Source organism: Cervus canadensis, chromosome 5, assembly GCF_019320065.1.
Source record: "Cervus canadensis isolate Bull #8, Minnesota chromosome 5, ASM1932006v1, whole genome shotgun sequence".
Lineage (NCBI taxonomy): Eukaryota > Metazoa > Chordata > Mammalia > Artiodactyla > Cervidae > Cervus > Cervus canadensis.
Genome location: NC_057390.1, coordinates 70,784,429 through 70,805,883, shown reverse-complemented (window position 1 = coordinate 70,805,883; position 21,455 = coordinate 70,784,429). Strand labels below are relative to the sequence as shown.

The 21,455-nt window shown below is 37.2% G+C and overlaps 1 protein-coding gene across 12 annotated transcripts in view; it reads left to right on the top strand.

Annotated features, from left to right (window-relative positions):
- The window catches only part of NCOA1 (nuclear receptor coactivator 1), a 203,635-nt gene that overhangs the window by 67,391 nt on the left and 114,789 nt on the right, over nucleotides 1–21,455 (top strand). For 2 of the 12 annotated variants that reach the window (XM_043469214.1, XM_043469216.1), the window contains 2 exons: nucleotides 673–756; nucleotides 13,696–13,750. The exons of 6 other annotated variants lie outside the window; for them this stretch is intronic. The gene's annotated coding sequence lies outside the window, so the exon portion shown is untranslated. The remainder of the gene's footprint in view (nucleotides 1–672; nucleotides 757–13,695; nucleotides 13,751–21,455) is intronic. 4 more of the 12 variants (XM_043469212.1, XM_043469210.1, XM_043469217.1 and 1 more) reach the window with 2 other exon arrangements.

The following is a 21,455-nucleotide window of genomic DNA, read 5'->3' as shown; positions in this document are numbered from 1 at the left end:
TCCAAGTCTAGAGCATATGTGGCACAAAAGAAAACCCATAGAACTCACCACCGTGTTGTTTTCCTTAGATCTGGTGATTTCTAACTGATCCACCTTCTCTCCACCTTTAGAGTCTACTTATGTTTGTTATATCAATATTTGTTGTCCAGACTTTTTAGTTTTACTTAGTGGGAAGAACAGGGAAAAATATTATCTATTCTGGAAGACCTTAAGTACTTTAAATTCTTAATTGTTTAATTTTCAATATAATTAAAGTACCTTTTAGTCTGTTTGCCATCTGTTGATTGAGTAGAATTTTATCAGTGTGCCTCACTTTTAGGGCTTTAAATTTTTTTTAATGAAAGTATGACTTACCATCTAGAAATAGAAGTTTTAGAATTAATCTTTTAGTCTTAATTATTTTGGAGGAAGAGCAACAATTTTCTATATCCCATTTTATTAAAAGTATATACATAAAATCTCTGGTTTTTGTTTGCTTAAAGATGAAGTCCCAAGAAGGCTTATGTATTAATTATGTATATCTTAATAAATAAAGGATAGTACTTTAAATATATTAAATTTATTTACTGCCACTACCACCCCCACTTCGAGTTTTCTTAGTAGATTACATTAACTTCATGCAGTTGATCCAGATAGCTCCAACTGACTGTTTAATTATTCTCCTGATTTCAGGTTCTCTTACAGCTACATCAGAGATTGAATTAATATGCTAAGAAATCACTAAATCCTGCTCTGAGGGGTTTAGAAATAAGTTGGGTAAGTTTAATATCATCTTAAATACTACCTGGATTTTTCTAGTGAATTCCTGATTTGGACCTGTTATGGGCCCTGCATCAAGCTGGACACATTGAATGGAGAGCATGTTCTCAACTTTGATTTTGCTCTTTGCTTATGGAGCTTCTCAGTTTTCTTTTGGATCGGGAGCCCCTTGGAAGGTTTGCATAAAGCTGTTGTCACTTTTCACAAACATTCATAGATATTCAGAGAGTTTGAGGACCTTCTGAAATCCCCCAGAGTTCACAGGCCTTGGGTCAAGTGTCTGCTCTATAGTTTTTAAGACACTTTTACTTGCTTTGTTGCTCTTTTATTAATAAATATCACAAGAGCCCTGAGAATTAGTGGCTTGTATTCATATTTAATAATGAAGAAACCGGTGCTCAAAGTGGTGTGTGGCTTATCCAGTCGTGTAGCTATGAAATGCAAGTGTAGAACTGACGGCTTTCTAAATTGTGACAGTGTTTCAGGGGGCATCAGCATTCTCTAAGGTTCTTGGTACTTACTGTCAAATTGCTTCCTTATAAGGTAGAGTTGTCTTTTCCTCACTGTCAGGAAATGAGCATGCCTTTTCACCATGTTATCACATTGAGTTTTCCCCCACACCATTGTTTCTTAAACTGATATGTATATGGGTATATACATTTATTTTCAGATTCTTTTCCATTATAGGTTATTACAAGACATTGAATATTATAGTTTCCTGTGCTATATAGTAGGTCCTTGGTTTTTATTTTATATATAGTAATGTGCATCTGTTAATCCCAGACTCCTAATTTATCCATGTCCCCCACCATGCTATACCCTCTAGTAACCATAAATTTGTTTTCTGTGTCTGCAAATCTGTTTCTATGTTTCAATAATAAGCTCGTTTATTATTCTGTTTTTAAATAAGCTCGTATAATTTTTTTTACATTGATATAAGATGCTATTCATCTTTCTCTGACTTCACTTAGTATGATAATCTCTAGGTTCATCCATGTTGCTGCAAATGGCATTATTTTATTCTTTTTATGGCTGAATAGTATTCCATTGTATCTGTGTACCACATCTTCTTTATCCATTCCTCTTTTGATGGACATTTAGGTTGCTTTCATGTCTTGGCTGTTGTAAAAGGTGCTGCAGTGAACACTGGGGTGCATGTATCTTTTTGAATTAGTTTTGTCCAGAAATGGAATTGCAGGATCATATGGTAATATACAACCATTACCATATGGAACCATTTTGCCTTTTTGCATTTCTTTTTTTGGGGGATGGTTTTGATCCCTGCCTTCTGTACAGTGTCACAAACCTCCATCCATAGTTCTTCAGGCACTCTGTCTATCAGATCTAATACCTTGAATCTATTTGTCACTTCCACTGTATAATCATAAGGGATTTGATTTAGGTCATACCTGAATAGTCTAGTGGTTTTCCCTACTTTCTTCAATTTAAGTCTGAATTTGGCAATAAGGAGTTCATGATCTGAGCCACAGTCAGCTCCCGGTCTTGTTTTTGCTGACTGTATAGAGCTTCTCCATCTTTGGCTGCAAAGAATATAATCAATCTGATTTCGGTATTGACCATCGGGTGATGTCCATGTGTAGTGTCTTCTCTTGTGTTGTTGGAAGAGTGTGTTTGCTATGACCGTTATGTTCTCTTGGCAAAACTCTATTAGCCTTTGCCCTGCTAAGGGCATTCATTCTGTACTCCAAGGCCAAATTTGCCTGTTACTCCAGGTATTGCTTGACTTCCTACTTTTGCATTCCAGTCCCCTATAATGAAAAGGGCATCTTTTTTGGGTGTTAGTTCTAGAAGGTCTTGTAGGTTTTTATAGAACTGTTCAACTTCAGCTTCTTCAGCATTACTGGTCAGGGCATAGACTTGAGTTACTGTGATATTGAATGGTTTGCCTTGGAAACGAACAGAGATCATTCTTTCGTTTTTGACATTGCATCCAAGTACTGCATTTCAGACAGTTTTGTTGACTATAAGGGCTACTCCATTTCTTCTAAGGGATTCTTGCCCACAGTAGTAGATACAATGGTAATCTGAGTTAAATTTACCCATTCCAGTCCATTTTAGTTCACTGATTCCTAAAATGTCAATGTTCACACTTGCCATCTCCTGTTTGACCACTTCCAGTTTGCCTTGATTCATGAACCTAACATTCCAGGTTCCTATGCAATATTGCTGTTTAGTGCATTGGACTGGAAAAGGTCAGTTTTCATTCCAATCCCAAAGAAAGGCAATGCTAAAGAATGTTCAAACTACCGCACAATTGCACTCATCTCACATGCTATCAAAGTAATGCTCAAAATTCTCCAAGCCAGGCTTCAACAGTACGTGAACCGTGAACTTCCAGTTGTTCAAGCTGGATTTAGAAAAGGCAGAGGAACCAGAGATCAAATTGCCAATATCTGTTGGGTCATCAAAAAAGCAAGAGAGTTCCAGAAAAATATCTATTTCTGCTTTACTGACTATGCCGAAGCATTTGACTCTGTGGATTGCAACAAATTGTGGAAAATTCTTAAAGAGATGGGAATACCAGATCACCTGACCTGCCTCCTGAGTAATCTGTATGCAGGTCAAGAAGCAAGAGTTAAGAACAGACGTGGAACAACAGACTGGTTCCATATTGGGAAAGTAGTATGTCAAAGTTGTATATCGTCACCCTGCTTATTTAACTTATATGCAGAGTACATGAGAAATGCTGGACTGGATGAAGCACAAGCTGGAATCAAGATTGCGGGGAGAAATATCAATAATGTCAGATATGCAGATGATACCACACTTATGACAGAAAGCGAAGAAGAACTAAAGAGCCTGTTGATGAAAGTGAAAGAGGAGAGTGAAAAAGTTGACTTAAAACTCAACATTCAGAAAACTAAGATCATTGCATCCGGTCCCATCACTTCATGGCAAATAGATGGGGAAACAGTGACAGACTATTTCTTTGAGCTCCAAAATCACTGCAGATGATGACTGCAGCCATGAAATTAAAAGACACTTTACTCCTTGGAAGGAAAGTTATGACCAATCTAGACAGCATATTAAAAAGCAGAGACATTACTTTGCCCACAAAGGTCCATCTAGTCAAAGCTATGGTTTTTCTGGTAGTCATGTATGGATGTGAGAGTTGTACTGTAAAGAAAGCTGAGATCTGAAGAATTGATGTTTTTGACCTATGGTGTTTTAGAAGACTCTTGAGAGTCCCTTGGACAGCAAGGAGATCCATCCAGTCCATCCTAAAGGAAATCAGTCCTGTACCTTCATTGGAAGGACTGATGCTGAAGCTGAAATTCCCAATACTTTGGCCACCTGGTTGCAAGAACCAACTCATTTGAAAAGACCCTGATGCTGAGAAAGATTGAAGGCGGGATGAGAAGGGGACAACAGAGGATGAGATGCATCACCAACTCAGTGGACATGAGTTTGAGTAAGCTCTGGGAGTTGGTGACGGACAGAGAGGCCTGGCGTGCTGCAGTCCATGGGGTCACAGAGAGTGGGACACGACTGAGTGACTGAACTGAACTTATGGTAATTCTATTTTTAGTTCTTTAGTAGTAGTAGTGAAAGTCACTCAGTCGTGTCTGACTCTTGCGACCCCAGGGACTGTAGCCAACCAGGCTCCTCTGTCCATGGGATTCTCCAGGCAAGAATACTGGAGTGGGTTGCCATTTCCTTCTCCAGGGGATCTTCCCAACCCAGGAATTGAACACAAGTCTGCTGCATTGCAGGCAGATTCTTTACCAACTGAGCTATGAGGGAAGCCCTTTTAGTGCTTTAGAGAACCTCTATACTCTTCTCCATAGATGCTACACCAGTTTACATTTTCAGCAATAGTGTAGGAAGTTTCCCTTGTCTCCACACCCCCTCCAGCATTTGTTATTTGTAGATGTTTTGATGATGGCCATTCTGACTGGTGTGAGGTGATACCTCACTGTAGTTTTAATTTGCATTTCTCTAATAATTAGCAGTATTGAGCATCTTTTCTTGTGCCTGTTGATCATCTGCATAAATATTTTTTGTTTAATCTTTCAGAATTTTTTTAATGATGCTATATAGAAATCTAACTTTTTTCTTCTAAATTAGGTAATTCATTTGGGTAGCATTTATTGAATGTTTCTTTGGTTACCCACTGTTTGAAGTCTACCTTTATCATATAAAAAATTCCCATATATTTATATATGTATTTGTCTGTAAAATGTTCATTTGATCTTATTCTGTATTGCTATGTGTTTATCATACTCTTTTAATGTTATATTATTTAAAGTAACTTTTAAGTTTTCTCTTCCTAGACTTTTAAAAATGTTTGTCTTGATTTGAGCAGAAACTAATATCTCTTTATTATCTATACTTATGCACCTTAGTGGAATCTTCTGTCTCTGTACTCCTGGGGACTTTCCTTATGTTCTCTGGCTCCCAGGAGTCTTTCCCTGGCTTTCTCACTAGAACTCAGAGTTTTCTTTCTCTCGGTAGTGGTGCCCACCCGCACCCCTCCAGCCCGCCACGCTTCAGTGTTGCACAGTTACACCCCCCAGAGCCCTCCTCGGTTGAAGGAATAAGGGGGTAAAAAGGAGAAATGAGGCTGCCTTCCCCAACCACAATACTCTTCATGCCACCCTGCTTCCTTTTTCTAGTTTCTCAGGAGATTGGAGCCAGTTTTCTCTTAGGCCTTTAGGTTTCCTGCCTCACTTGTACAGCTTTATGACTTGTACTGGCTTCAGAGCAGGTGAGCAGAGAAAAAAAAGAAAAGGAGCTGGGAACTCCCCATCCCAAACATTTACACTTCCCAGCTTGCAGAAGCCCCTTTTATTCCAGTGAGAAAGAGGGAGTTTCTTTTACAGTTGTTGCTGTGTGCACCTGCTGTGTAATTCTGGGACTCGACCCACCCTCATGTCAAAGTGATAAACAAGAAAGGATTTTTAAAATAGCATGAACTCACTGCAAGATTGATTGTTCTTCACGTTTTGACTTCCCTCCCCAGTTTGCCTGCCATTGTTTATTTTTCAGAGTTCTCAGGTAGCTGCTTTTAGGATTCTCTCCAGAGTTTTTTACTAATTGTAATCAGTGGGAGAGTTATAATGGGCTTTTACTCCATCTTGGCCTTCACTGAAAGTCAAGATATTTCATTTTGAAAATAATTTTTGTTTTTCTAAAAATTCTTTCTTTTTCCTTGGTTACTACATTTTACGACAGTTTTCTTATTTTATGGATATATTGTCCTGAATCTCTCTGAAGATACCAGTTAAAGAACATTTTATTTCTTTTTGTTGCCTTACTTTCTTTTTTATGGGTCTTTGTGCCTTTGCTTTTTCACCTTAGTGCCTCTTTTAGTTTTTATCAAGTAGCTGATGATTCTTGGCTTGCTCTTGTTCAGTTGCTCAGTCGTGTCTGACTCTTTGCGACACCAAGGACTGCAGGACACCAGGTTTCCTTGTCCGTCACTGTCTCCCAGGGTTTGCTCAAACTCATCTCCATTGAGTTGATGATGTCATCCAACCATCCTATCCTCTGTCACCCACTTCTCCTGCCGTCAATCTTTCCCAGCATCAGGGTCTTTTCTAGTGTGTCTGCTCTTCACATCAGGTGGCCAAAGTATTGGAGCTTCAGCTTCAGCATCAGTTCTTCCAGTGAATATTCAGGGTTGATTTCCTTTGCGATTGACTGGTTAGGTCTCCCTGCAGTCCAGGGTACTCTCAAGAGTCTTCACCACCACCACAGTTTGAAAGCATCAGTTCTTGGCTATTCTTCTTTATAGTATTTTTAAATGAAGGTCTAAACCAGTGTTTGTCCAACTTCCGTATATGTAACGGTCACTTGGGGACCAAGTTTAAATGCAGATTCCTAGCCTTATTCTCAAAACATCTGATTCAGTATGTCTGGGTGGAGCATTTAAACAGTTTAGATAATTCTGATGCTGGTAACATCTTGGTAACTGGTGTAATTCTATAAAGGTCAGTTCTCCTCTCCAGAAAATTGTATTCTCCACTGAATATTATCACTGACCACATGACTCTGCCAGTTGGTTTCCCACTTGCTGTGGTAAATGGGATGTAGAGTTCCTTTTTTCTTTTTTCTGCAATTGCAAAGACAAGGCTAACAAACTTCTGCCGTAAGTGAAAGTGAAAGTCGCTCAGTCATGTCCGACTCTTTGCAACCCCATGGCCTATACAGTCCATGGAATTCTCCAGGTCAGAATACTGGAGTGGGTAGCCTTTCCCTTCTCCAGGGCATCTTCCTAACCCAGGGATTGAACCCAGGTCTCCCACATTGCAGGAAAATTGTTTACCAGCTGAGCCACAAGGGAAGCCAAGAATACTGGAGTGGGTAGCCTATCCCTTCTCCAGGGGATCTTCCCAACCCAGGAATTGAACCAGGGTCTCCTGTGGATTCTTTGTAGGTGGATTCTTTACCAACTGAGCTATGAGGGAAGCCTCTGCTATAAGGAAGGGATTTATCTACAGGGAGAGTTCTGATTAGTTCTGCGTTGTCTCCCTCGATCACAGTCTATTGAGATTGTCCCTAACCTATTATCTCCAACTCAAAGTTCATACTATAAGTCCTCTAACAAAGACTTTAGACTCACAGTAAATGCTGTGGTCAGCATTTACCGTTTATCATCAGAGTTTTTATTGGTTATCTTCGGTGATTTTTCACTTAGTTATTCTGTGGCTTGACATGAGGTGTTTGAGGAGAAGAAGTGGATACTCAGTCTGCCATCTTGAACTGGAAATCCATCATTACTTTTAAAGTGATGTTGATTTCTAGTATGCCAAGAAGTGTTTCTTTTGAATTCTTACATAAAACAAACATCATAAAGTCGGTAGCAGGATCATAACTTATTCTTGCTGACTCAGGTATATGAAGAAAATACAGCTTCTCTATTTTTCTAAAAGTCCTGTCTTCCTTTTGATGAACCCTGGCTACTGGGTAACTGGAGGAAGAGTACCCGTGTTATTCCAAGCTGGTAAACTAAGTCATGTCTAGTAATTTGAATTGATCTCTTCGGATATTTCAGTCTCTGTTTGAATACTAGTCAGTTAAGTATCATCTCTTTTCTCTCGCTTTCCCACAATGAAATCTGGGTTTATGGATGCTTGTGTGACCTTGTAGTCATGGTAGGGTACCAGAACCATCAAGTCCATGTGCTGTTTTCTCTGGTTTCTTACTGGTCTCTCCTTTAAGGTAACTGGTCAGGCTATTTCCTGGAACTGTGACTACTGTGGTGCTACCAGCACTGTCCTAGAGTATTCTTCAGATGTCTGAAGCTGAAGTTTACAGCTAATGTTACTCTAGATCTGTTCTCTTGGTTCCCAGGATCTATTGCCATTTGCCCAGGTGTCATGGATAACTGGAGAAGGCAATGGCACCCCACTCCAGTACTCTTGCCTGGAAAATCCCATGGATGGAGGAGCCTGGTAGGCTGTGGTCCATGGGGTTGCTAAGAGTCGGACACGACTGAGCGACTTCACTTTCACTTTTCATTTTCATGCATTGGAGAAGGAAATGGCAACCCACTCCAGTGTTCTTGCCTGGAGAGTCCCAGGGACGGGGGAGCCTGGTGGACTGCCGTCTGTGCGGTCACACAGAGTCGGATACGACTGAAGTGACTTAGCAGCAGCAGCAGCATGGATAACCTGAGGTCTGGTTTGGGATTCCCATCGACTCACTAGCCAGGTGGTCTCTTCTGCCAGGCCTCTGTTGTGGAGCCGCTTTGCCCCTGTTACAGGGACCTCTTTCGGCAAACTTAAAATCAGCACCTTTCTGCACTAGTTTAGAGCACTTAGGAATTTCCCAGAGCCTTTTATGGCACATAGGAGAAAAAGGAGACCCAGAGCAGATCTCACACCCTTCCTCTGTCGGATCGGGCTTCTATGCATGTGCTCTGGTGTGGCGTTCTTCAGCTTGTGCTGGGTGTGTATGTGCTCAGTAGCTCAGTTGTGTTCGACTCTTTGGCCCCTCCCCCCTGCCCCCTTGGACTATAGCCTTCAGTCTCTTCTGACTGCGGAATTTCCCAGGCAAGAATACTGGAGAGGGTTGCCATTTCCTTCTCCAGGGGATCTTCCCCACCCAGGGATCAAGTTCTCTTGTGTCTCCTGCATGTGCTGACAGGTTGTTTACCGCTAGTGCCCCCTGGGGAGCCCAGGGTGTGTATGAGGGGAGATAATGGCTTGGTGGAGGTGGGCAGTGGGGGTACACAAGATGTTTCTGGAAGGCTGTGACTTTGCACTTACTCAACAAGAAGCAGAGCAGAAACCATTCTAACTCCCAGATTTCCTTGATCTTTCAGACATTCTTTTTCTTTTGCAGCCTCAACCTGGACTGGGTAAAGGAAGTCCTGGTCTGATCACTTGCTTCTCCTGTCTCAGTCTTTTAATGTCTTTATCCCACAGTCCTTTGGCCAGAATCAGGATTTTTTATTTTATTTTATTTTTTTGGCTGTGCTGAATCTTCGTTGCTGTGGAGGCTTTCTCTAGTTGCCTTGAGTCGGGGGCTATTCTCTAGCTGCAATGCACGGGCTTCTCATTGCAGTGGTTCTCTTGTTGGGGCGCACAGACCCTAGGGCATGCGGGCTTTAGTAGTTCTGACACGTGGGCTCAGTAGTTTCAGCTCTGGGGCTCAAGAGCACAGGCTCAATAATTGTGGCCCATGGGCTTAGTTACTCTGCAGCATGTGGGGTCTTCCTGTGATCGAACCCATGTCTCCTCCATTGGCAGGTAGATTCAACACTGAGCCACCAGGGAAGCCCCAGAATCAGGAATTTGAGGCTTTAATTTGCAGTCTCTCGGTTTTATCCTCCTTCTACCCTAGGTAGTAGGCATTATGTTCTAGCTATCATGAGCAAAAGAGATATCTGCTCTCCAAAGTGAAAGAAACTGCACTCTGAGTCTTTCAAGCTTGGTCAGAAAACATTAGTGTAAAAAAAAAATCTTTCTTTGGGAAAACCAGACTTTCAAGACTTACCTTGCTGCAGAATCCTTTCTTTAACTCAAAAGGCAAATGTTAAATATTATTTTTTTATGTATCTAAACTTCTCTAAGGAAGTGGTTGCTACTTGTAGAGCAGTAGAAAAGTTAGTAGAAGGAAATGCAAATGGGAGAAAATATAACTGTTTTCCTAATCATTAAGGTATATCTACCCTCATTACTCTTCTTTTTAAAAATTTCCTTGTTTTTCCTTATACATTTACTCTTACCCTTTTATTCTGGTATATGATTATATTTCTAAAACATACTAAAACATACTTTAGTTTTTATTTGATTTATATTAAGCCTGTGATTTTTGGATCAGTTTGTATCTTAATAATAGTTTTCCCAAACAGGAAAATAATCTGTCTGTATTTTTTCCTATCTTTAAAAAACATTTATTAGTAAGGTTTTGTAAAAATTTGAAACATGATTTTAAAATATAGAGCTAATATTCTTTTTTACATGATTTTTTTTCTTTCTGTTTTTGTGTCTGTGTAAGAAAGCAAAATCCAGTTTGCAACTCGGTTGCTTGTGCTTTGTGGCTCTTTCCTGTGTGTTCCCATGGTACTTTGTTTATTTGTTTTTTCTAAAATTCCTCATATTTGTATTTACTTGGGTGGATCAGGTCAAGGGCAGGGACTCAGGTAGTGCTTATCTTTATTTGCCTTAGTGCCTAACAAATTCCTGCTCCTAAGAGGCTTGGGGAAATTAGCACTTCCTATACTCCTTCCCTGATTTATTTTTCTCCATAGTACTTACCGTATTCTAACAGACTACATTATTTACTTGTTTTATTTATCATCTCTCTCCTCTCACTAAATTGTAAGTGCCACCATGGCAGGGATTTTTAACTGTTTTGCCTACTACTGTATTTCTAACACCTAGAAGAGTACCTGGAACAGAGGTGACCAGTGATTATTTGTGGAATGATTAACTAATGAATTGTTCATATTTAGATACTTGCCTAAATTATACCATATGATCCATAAAATATGATAGGTATAACTGCTGATATGGAAAAAATTTATGTAATCATAAAACTGTAGAGTTCAAAAGCTAGGAAAACCTTAGTATCATCTAATTCTGTCTTATTTTGGGAAATGACCAAAAGGTGAAATGACTTGATTTAAGCCCAGGGTCAGTTATTTGTAGAGATGGAACAAGAGGTGAGAACTCCTGAGTAAAATTTAATAGTTAATATTGATATTTGGATATGTGGTAGGAAAGATGTGTGATTATGGGTAAGAAAAGGGAATCAGAAATTAGGTATATGTAGGCAAGTGACCTGATCTCCCAGGCATCAGCTTCTTCCTCTGCACAAGAAGAATAATTCTACCTTTCTTATAGATCATTCTGAGACATGTATGAGACAAAGCATATTAACTTAAGAATGCACACTGCCTGGCACTTGGTGAAGGCTCAGTGAAGGTGGCTCCCATTATTACTATTTGGAATATTTTTCTTGATATCCCAGTAAATACCATTTAGGTTTTATTTTTTCCTTCATAGCACATTAACAGAATTTACAATTGTGTATTTAATGTCTCTTTTCTCTGTTAGGTTGTAAGTTTCATAAAGGCATCTTTGTTGTGATGTATCCAGTTGTCTTATACAGTGCCTGAAACATGATAGACACTGTATATGTATGAATTAATTAACTTGAGAAGGTTGCTAAGAAGTTTGAAAAGAGAAACATTTGATGAAAACCTTTTGACTAGCAAAGGTTAAGAAGAATAAGTTGGGCAGCTTTATATTAAAGCTATAGGTACCTTCTTAGTCTCAAATCAAATACTTCTAAGGAAGCTTATGCTTTTAATTTGTTTTTCCCAAGTAAACTGCTCTGCTGGAAAGCAAATTCACTGACCTCCTGGCAAGGATATTAGTTGAGTTTATAAGATACTGTTCATTGTAAAGGACTGAATTAGCTTTTGGGGACCACTCTTGGATAAGATAAATTGATCCATTGAGGACTCGATCTGTGGGGCTAAGCGATTAAGCACCTCAATAACAGTCTTGAGGCTGTTGTCCAGCCATCAGTCTATCTATCTCTTGTTACTTTACCTAGCTTCATTTGATGAAAATCAGGAAAACTGTTTTTCTCCTCAAATTGCTATCCCCTCCTACTTTTTTTGTACTGTTTTGAAGCAGTAACCATGGTTACTAGTAAGCTCCTTGGAGCTTTGAAAACATTAGTCAGTTTCACAGCTGGAGGTAGAGTGATCTAGATAAAAGCAAAAGAAAAAAGCTGACTGTGGTTTTTTCCTTCTGTTGGAACTGATTTCTTTCAATGGGGAGCACTTCACATAAAGTGAAATGTTCTTTATTCCCACCAAAGTAGACCATGTTTTCATTTAAATTAACAGTAGGCTAGCACCTGGCTCCTTTTTAGAGTCAGGAAAGGGAGGTAATGCTACCACTCACCTGCCCTCCACCTGAATCTCCTCCCTCTCTACCCTCTTCTCTCCTCTATTTCTTTACACCTCCCCAGGGCCAGTAGTGAGTGAAGTAATACTGACATTTGAGGCCCAGATGGGTAAGGTTATGAAGTTGCAGCTTTGGATTAACAGGGTGGGTAAGGGGAGGAGTGAAGGAGTACCAAAATCTTGGTACAATGGTGAAGTGAAAGTCTCTCAGTTGTGTCCGACTTTTTGCCACCCCATGGACTACACAGTCCATGGAATTCTCTGGGCCAGAATACTGGAGTGGGTAGCCTTTCCCTTCTCCAGGGGATCTTCCCAACCCAGAGATAAAACCCAGGTCTCCTGCACTGCAGGCGGATTCTTTACCAGCTGACCCGCAAGGAAAGCTCAAGAATATTGAAGTGGGTAGCCTATCCCTTCTCCAGTGGTATAGGAGTACCAGGAGCATATTTGTCAGGACCAAGGACCACCTCTTGTGAGAGGGCCAAAATACGTGATTTCTAGAAGTAAATTTTGAGGGATGGTGGTGTTGAGAAGAGAAAGGAAATCTATATTTATTAAGCATCTAGTGTGTACATCTGAAGCTTCCCAGGTGGCACAGTAGTAAAGAATCCACTTGCCAATGCTGGAGACCCAAGAGACATGGGTTCAGTCCCTGAACTGGGAAGATCCCCTGGAGTAGGAACTGAACTGAGGAAATGGCAACCAATTCCAGTATTCTTACCTGGCAGTCTCATGGAAGAGGAGCCTGGCAGGCTACAGTCCATGGGATTGCAAAGAGTCAAACACAACTGAGTTACACACACACACGAAGTATCTGCATTAGTAGTTTCTACTGTATTATGCTGTTTCTTACTCTAGACTGTGAAAGGACTCTGAAAAATTTAGAATAGCTGATTTATACCATCTTATTTCTTGGTGTGATCTAGACCAGGAGTTGGCAGACTACAGTCTGTGAGCCAGATCCTACCTACAGTCTGTTTTCAGTAAAGTTTTATTAGAACATAGCCACCATGCCCATTCAGTTTTGTGTAGTCTGTGATTGCTTCTGCATGTTGAAGGCAGAATTGAGTACAGAATCCTGTACAGAGACTGGATAGCCTTAAAACCTGATGTATTTGCTGTCTGGCCTTTTACAGAAAAATCTGCTAACCCCTGATCTAGATGAGCTGGATCAGTTCTTGGACCAGGTATGGGAAGGGTTATATTGAGAGGAAACACACTCATAGGCTGCACTCCTGTGGACATTAGAATAGTGGCATCTTGAAGGGACGATGCTGAAGATTTGGATAAAAGTGGTGGGCTCTCTGGCCATTTTCAGTCATAAGCCCAAACCTAACTTGTGAGAGGAAACATTAAATGTGATCTTTGTATTTTGTTTTCGACATTTCTTTGCCATCTTCTGTTCCTACATACACAGCCGTGTCTGTAGTCTCAAATGGACTTAACTCCAATTCTGTTTCCTACACTTCCATAAATGTAAACTTAACACATGTTAATTGGAAATGAACTTGGAGATCATCTGCTCCAATATCCTTATTTTACAGACTCCAGAAATCGAGTTCCTAAGAAGTTTTCCTGTATCTGATGTCACAAAAGCAGGTTAGTTGCAAATCCTGGGAATAAAGCTCTGATTTTTTGACTAATTTCCTGCTGTCTTGCATAGAGGCATTTACATATGAAGACTACCCTCACCCATATATCTGCAGCTCTAAGAAATCTTTTTAGAAATCTAAAGAAACAACCAAAGAGGAGAGAAGTGCTAAATCTAGATTCTAATTTAACTTTGCTACTGGTTATCATTTTTAGTAAGTGTACCAATTTTTGATAAACAGAAGACTCTAGAAGATAAATTAGGCTTGTAAAGATGACTGTAAATTAAGTTCCAGATATTTGCTGGGAAATATGCAAGTTATTCAAGTAAACACAGTTAATTCCTCAGTAATTTGTAAGTAAAACATTGTAGAAGCAAGAATCCCTGTTGCTATAAGTGGAGTATGTAATTGAGTTTAAATATTTTTCTTTTGTGAATTGTACAAACTGTAATTTATAATAAAACAGTTTAATTTATGACTTCATGATCTAATGAAAAAATCTTCCTTTAAGAAAATTAAATATTGTTTAACTAAAAATACAAAAAAGGAATATGCCAGAAATTGTAGCCATTTTACTTTTATATTCCTGATAGGGATATTGCCATAACAACTGGGGCAGAGTCATTACGTATTTTCCTTAAATTCAGTACTAGAAAGGCCTCTCCCTTTATTGCATCAGAAAATAATAATAGAATTTCTCCTTGCTAGTTCCCCAGGGACCCATTTTAGACAGGAGAAATCCTAACAGCAGCATGCACACACACACAAAACTACATTGGAACCTCTGCTGTAAGAGCAGATATTAGTATCCTTTTGGCTTATTCTGAAGATGATTTGTAAAACCTTAACACCAGTATTAGATGCATGTATTTAATTAATCTCTACAGAACTGTATAATTGTTTCTTTTTTCCCTCTGTGTGCTAAGTCAGGCCTCTCTACTTTCTTTCTTTTTACATTGGAAAAGTTAATTTTTTTTCTTAGCAATGTAAAATAATGAGCAAATTTAAGTTGCAGCTTAATAGACTTAACCTATTTTAATTCTAAATTAGGATGTGATGAAACCATTAAACTCAAAATACTTGATTGCTATTTAATCTTTCAGAAATTTAAGCCATTGTGAAGGCCTATCTCCAAATGGGTTGTCCAAATAAAAAATCAAAAGGAACAGCTATGTTTAAATTTGGAATTCCTAAGTAAATATTTTTATTATAGTTGGTTCATTAGAATTGAGATTGAGATATAATCATAATGGTTTTGGGTGTCAGTTAATCTGGAACTCTTGACTTATTAGCATAGCTTAATTATCTAAGCTAGTAGTTTTCAGTTCTTCAAAACCAGGTTTCTCTTTGATAGTCGTAGAAGTAGTTGATTCCTCTTTGCTGTTACTTGAAATTTAAAGTAAATTTCATTTGTTTAAAAAAAACCAAAAGATTTAGGTACAAAGTGCTTTTTTTCCCCTCCAAACTTATTAACATGTCCCCAGTTTATTGAATTCTGTATAAATTTACAGAACAGAAATTTATAACGTGTTCCTTGGACAACTTCAGAGGGTCATTAAACTTTCTGATACTATATACAAAGTTTTGTCCTTGTGAAAATTATTTTGAGGTAAAGTGTCTGTCTTTTTATTGAAGTCTCAAAGCTATCTATCACCCAAAGTCAAAAAGCATTTTTTAATAAGGCTTCTAGAAGCTTCTTGCCTTCCAAAGGAATAGTGAAGGTAAATTTGCTTCGCTTTCTGTAGAATCTTGGCTATTTTTCATAGGTGAGGAAATGGAAGCTCCTAGAAGTTAAGTGGCTTACTCAAAGATATTGTAGTTAAATCCTTGTTTAATTAACGTGGGTTCCCCTAGGGCTCTTGTGACATCCTGATAGATTTCTTAGGACTTTTTTTAACCTTCCAGCCTATGCAGAAAGGTTGTTGAACTTTCAACTTGGCAGCAAGATATTCGAATACAAACCTTTTATAGGTGCAATAGAGCTCTCTCATAATTTGCTCCGGTTGTTTCATGAAACATTAGCATGATACTCTTTATGTAGTTTCTTAGAGGAGCTATATATGGAGGGACCCTAAAGTCCCAAAGGAAAATCTCTGAGTCTTCATAAAAAAGCAGTGTTCGTATGAAAATATAGGCGCAAGATCGTGAGACTTCAGACCAAGAAATCTCAGGCCTGTGAACATTTTGTTCATTCATTTTACAGATGTTTATTATGTGCTCACTGTGGGAATATAGGTTTAACTAGTTGATAAAGAATACTTGTGATAAAATATGAGATTGTGTTCATTTAATAATACCACCAGTTTAATTAATGTTGGAAGATGCTTTCCTTTCTAATTACTAACTCAAAGAAAAAAATATTGTACAATAACATTGATAGCCATTTTATATAATGGTCACTAGAACACCAATCTGATAGAGTAGTGAAATATTATAAATTCTCAGACTACTGGTAGTTAAGGAGATCTCCTTGTTTAAATATAAGACCAACGCAGGGGGAGAGAAAAGATTTTGTTTCGTTTACCATTTTACACTGTCTGATAAAGATTTAACTATTATTCTTAAGTTAATTTTTTAATGTTTAAATTTAGTGGTCATATTTTACATTATGAACATAGATCCTGAATTTTTGTATTACTTGGTAATATATGGTAGCATAGTTGTAAGTGTGGGAAAAAGTGTATGGCAAGTGTGTGGCAAATTAATTGGAAGTATCCTTAAATGAACTTAAATTTCAGTCACTCTTCATGTATACTTAAGGTGCTTTCAAAATAAGGATTTTATGATTTAATATGCATTTCAAAGATTGAAAGACTAATCCCATTTTACAATGTTTATTTTACATAGTATGCTTGAGATTTATGAACTGTGAGATTGGTGTGTCTTTCCAATTCGAGTTAATCAGTTTGGCCTTTTAAACTGGAGATCAAGATTCTTCAACATTCTAAATCTTACTCTTTTAAGATTCCTTAGCCAGTTCTTATAAAGTAATCACTCCAAAGGAATAGTAACAATGTTGTATTTATATTGTGCTTGTTTTCACATTCTGTTCTTTTAAAATGTTTTTACTTTATTTCTGTATTTTTAAGGTATATAATTGGTTTCCAAGGGTGACTCTATGATGAATGATATTTTCATTAATAGGCAGTTAAGATTCAATTGATGCAGGAGCTTCAGTTAATATATGAGTCCCTTCCCTGTGCTCCCATTAATAGTATCTTGAGCTCATAACCTTATAATATTTGTTATGTTATTTTAATTATTTGTTTCTTCAACTAGACTGCCCCAACTCCCAAGTCCTTGAGGAGAGGAAGCTAGATCAACTTTGTATCTTCAGAATGTATGATAGCACGCAGCAGACAGTATATGTTTTTAAATGAATAAATTGATTGAGGAACTACCCATGTTACAGAGGGTCACTTGCTTTATTCAGTCTCCTGATTTAAATGTTAATGTCATGGAAAAAAACCCACACAAACAAACCCTTCACAGCGACATCTAGACTGGTGTTTGTATATCTGGACACTGTGGCTTAGCCAAGTTGACACATAAAATTAACCATATAGGTACCACATAAGTAATTAGTTTTAGTGGGGGAAAAAGATTCCTTAGTATTTTCATAAATTAGCTATAAAAATTGAAATTAGTGTAAGAAATATCAAGTTAAAATTAAAAAGAAACATCCATGATTGTGGCTAGGAATATATTTGTATAATAGAATTTTTATGTCAGTGCAGCATGGGAAAACAAAGCATATGAACAAGTATAACATAATACATAATAGAAAATTTTCAAGAAACAATGATCAGAATGGGGTTGAAGGCAAGTATTCTTAAAGAATAGAAATTTTGATCAAATTTTGAAGAAAGTGTATGGCTATGCATATGTATAGAGTTGGGGGATAATCCCAGTGAGTAGAATATTAAAGCCTTATGAGAAGCTGAGAGAAGAAAAGATGGGGGCAAAGCCTTGAATATACATTTTATATTTTTTAGCTGGGAAATTACAAAAAACTGTGAGGAATAATTAAGAGGAAAGTAAGTAAATAAAAAACATTTCTTAAGGTACTGTTCTGTGTGTATAATGGACTAAAGTGGTTTATAAGCCCATGTACATTATGTGAGAACTTTGGCAAAGATTTGTACATAGAGAATCCCCAGATCTCTTAGCAACTGATGAGAGAATTGACAGAACTTTGTGATTTAATGTTGGAGACACATTTAAGAGAGATACACTAATTTTGTCTGAATTGGCAGTCTGGTGCCATGAGAATAATGTTGTTAATTTTGACAGTGATGTAGAAATACAGAAAGTGGACAGGTAGAATATGATGAATGATATGTAGATAAGTCTCAAGAGGTATTCAATAGGATAAAAGTTACTATATACTGTACTATAATATTCTAATATTTTACTCTGAGGCATAAAATACAGTACTTTCTTATTAAGGAATTTTATTCTACTTGGTGAAACCAGCATACTTTTATTATAAACGTTATAGTGTGAAGTTTAATATTTGAAGATATCAGACATGAAATTACTGGTTAATCATCTCTAACCATCACATATGTATAGTTAGTATGTATTGTAACAAAGACAATGAAAACTGTAGAATTTCAAAGTGAGAGGGTATTTAAGACTATTGTCTGGGAAGAATTTATGGCAGGTATCAGATTTAAGCTCTTATATATAAGATTTGAAATGCTTTACATAGTGGGGGTAATAGGGCAAATGGAAAGCCCCACAAGTTGGAGGCTTAGTGATGACTAAAAGGTACTACATATTTTAAATAAGACTTTGTTAATTTGTATATCTTGTAACTTACACACAGCTTTTATCTGTTTATTATATATGATTAATCATTTGACCTGCAACTGTAGCATCATCAGTTGTATAATTTACCTTTTTTTCCCTCTCAATTCCCATTCTCTACTTTAATCTGTCAGTGTCAAAAATTCATGAAAATACTGGTCACTTCTTGAGGTAGCATTGAGATTATCTGTTATTTCCTTTTGGTCATTCTTTATTTTGTCATTACACTGTACGTGCCTTTGTTTTCATGAGTTTGATTTGCCCCTAGTCCCAAGTGGCATTAATTGGGATATTTCTTGGTCCAGAGCCAAATATTCCTACTGTTATCATTGTGCTTGAGCCTATCTTCTCTTGCTTTCTTTCCAGATAGGAGCTTCTTTAAATGATGGTATTTCTTCTTGTGCCTGCTTCTTAAGCCCCATCTAATTTCTCTTCTCCAAACCTCATTGCCTCTTACTGTTATTACTCCCACGGTAAATCTCTTCTTTGGATTGAATTTATAGCATTTTTTATGATATGCATAGAATTTGAATTACTGAAATAAAACTGTTTTCCATTACCTCAGTTAATATTGGGTATCTCAGTTTTCATCTAGTCAGATGAATTTTCTTTACAAGTAGTCAGTGTTTTCAAGGTTTCAGTATAAGTTATCATCTTGCAGTACAAAAATGATACCTGATATTGTTAAGGTTTGTCACAAAGTTAGTCAGAGATAGAATATTTAAAATGTGCAGTATACATGGAAAATTTTCCATAATTCTGTAGCATCAATATTTAAAAAAAATATACTGTTGATTTATAATCAGACAGTGAAGCTACACTTTAAACAATGCTGGGAGAAAAGGATTTAATAGCTTCTTAACATCCTAATCCCACTTCTTGCCCTGACAGAATTCATTGGAATTCCTCTGGATATCATTCTGTGGAAAACAACTCCTCCTTTCTCCCACTTTTACTCAGGAGCGCAGAATACAAGTATTTCTTCCTTTGCATGTACTTTAATCTTGCTTAGAGCTATATGTCTTCCCCGCTTAATTGTTCATTGTTACTACTTATGTAGTTTCAAAAAATAACCACTGTGATCACAATTCAGGAAGAGCATTGAGACTTCCACGCGGCTGTCAGTTAGAATTTACTGAATGGTCATATAATTGGGGAAGTAATTGGATGGTTAACTGCTAAAAGTTTTAAAATAAACTCTGAATTCTTCACCATGTTTATGTGATGACCAGTAGTTTCTTGAATAGTTCTCTAGGTAATCAAGACAATGTATTTTGGTTAATAAATAAGGAAAGAAATAGGGTTATTTGAATATTTGAAAACATTGAAGTTATTCTCCATAAAATACTGTTCTGTAATCTCCTTAATCCATTTAATAAAAATTTATTGTCTTCCATTAGAGAGTAGACATAAAATATTGTTATATGGACCAAACAGTGGTATAAATACCAGCCCAAGAAATAAAATTTTACCAATATAGTGGAAACTCCCAGTGTAAATAAACCTTTCTCAGCACATCCCTCATTTTGTCACCTTCTAAATGTAAACACTATACTGAATTTTGTGACTGTTATTTTTTAATTTAAAATACATTTTACATATATATCTATACTTAAGTAATATACTCTATTGGGGCTTCCCAGGTGGCACTAGGGGTAAAGAACCCATCTGCCAATGCAGGAGACATAAGGGAGGCAGGTTCGATCCTTGGATTGGGAAGATAATCTGAAGGAGGGCATGGTAACCCACTCCAGTATTCTTGCCTGGAGAATCCTATGGACAGAGGAACCTGGCAGGCTATAGTCCACAGGGTTGCAAAATGTTGAACATGACTGAAGTGACAACACACACACCCACATACTCTATTTATTTATTTTTGAACAGTATAAAAGCAGTATATTTTATGTGTTCTTCTTAAGATCTACTTTTAAGATTCATTTGCATTGCTCTGTAGCGCGTTTATTTTCATAGCTAGTTATGAATATGTGATGAATTGTTTTATCCTTGTTTTTGTTTCTACTATTATGAACAATACTTTAGTGAGTTTCTTACAGTGTCTAGTGGTATATACATGTACAGGCATTTCCATCTAGGAATAGAATTGCTAGGTCATAGAGTATATATGTGCACATTCAGTTTTAGTGCTAAATTGTTTTCCAACTTGGTTTGTTGCACAGGGTGGCTAGATGTACACTAAAAATTCCCTCTTCTTCCTAGGCACAGAGTTAGGTTGTATTTTCCACCTCCCTTGCATTAGGAAAGTCCACTTAAATGAGTTCTTGTCTCTAGAATGTGAGTAGAAGTAATGTATGTCACCTTCAGGCTTAGTCCTCAAAATTATGCCATATGTGATAATCTAGTTTCTCCTTTCCCATTTTCTGGCCAAGTTTTCTTTCATACTAATTCTTTAACCTCCCGTTATATATACTATGCTAGAAAGACTAAGTATTCCCTGTACAAGTGGAATACAGGTGGTGATTAGTGAATGTCCTTGACTTGTTTCTATTTTTAAAGTGTATGCTTCATATATTTCACAGTTATCTACAGTATTTTCTGTGTTCTCTCGATACCCTTTATAAAGTGTTTCTTAAAAATCTTAATGATTTTTCTAAAAATTTTATCAGAAATGTTGAACTTAGGTGTTTTACCCATAACTTTTGGAATCATCACTTGGCTTTTCTCATTTGATATGTTAATTTTGTGAATAATATTTATTAATTATTTATGAATAATGTTTATAATAATATTTATTATATCTTTGGAATATTCCTATTCCATACTTCTATTTCTAGCATAAACTCATATTGATAAATCTTCCATTCATTTGTTAATAAAAGTTTTCTTTCACTATCTATGTTTTTTTGGATTCTTAGTTTGAATATATTCATAGTAAGGGTATA